Below are 727 nucleotides of genomic sequence, written 5' to 3' on the forward strand. Positions count from 1 at the left end.
TTTATCTTTGAAATTGTTGATTTGACTCTGCTTCATCTACTGTACTGTTGATTCTCTGTAATGTAGTCTTCATTTCAGTTATTGTAATCTTCATTTCTTTTTCTTTTTTTTGTAATCTTCATTTCTGACTGGCCATTTTTTGTTTTCCATCTCCATTTTTATATTTTCTATCTCTTTGTTGAAGTTCTTGCTAAGTTAATCAACTCTTTCTCTTGGTCACTGAGCATTCTTTAACCAGTGTTTTGAACTCGGCATCCATAGGTTGCTTTGTCCATTTTATTTAATTATTTTTCTGGGGTTTTGATCTGTTCTTTCATTTGGAACGTGTTTCTTTGTCTCCTCATTTTGGCTGCCTCCCATTTTGCAGATGACAAAACAGAGGCTTAGAAAGCCCAACAGATTGCACAGATTGCAGCTGAAGGGCGTAAGGGAGGAGGAGTCTGGCTGTTGGGCTCTGGGATCCCTCCGCGCCCGCCGGCTCAGGCCCACCTGGGGGCTGCCTGCCCTCCCCACTTTTCTGCTCTGGGATCGCCATGGCGACCCAGGAGCAGGCCCTCCTGGCTGCTGCCTGCAAGCTGCACTTTCCTGCTCTGGTATTGCCACCATGACCCAGGAGCAGGCCTCCTGTGTGCTGCTTACAAATCATACTTTCCCTCTCACAGATTGCTGGATTGCCACAGCGACCCAGGGGCAAGCCCTGTTGGGTGCTGCCTGCGGGGGGCACTTG

The sequence above is a fragment of the Myotis davidii genome, unplaced genomic scaffold (assembly GCF_000327345.1).
Source record: "Myotis davidii unplaced genomic scaffold, ASM32734v1 scaffold77, whole genome shotgun sequence".
NCBI classification, from domain to species: domain Eukaryota; kingdom Metazoa; phylum Chordata; class Mammalia; order Chiroptera; family Vespertilionidae; genus Myotis; species Myotis davidii.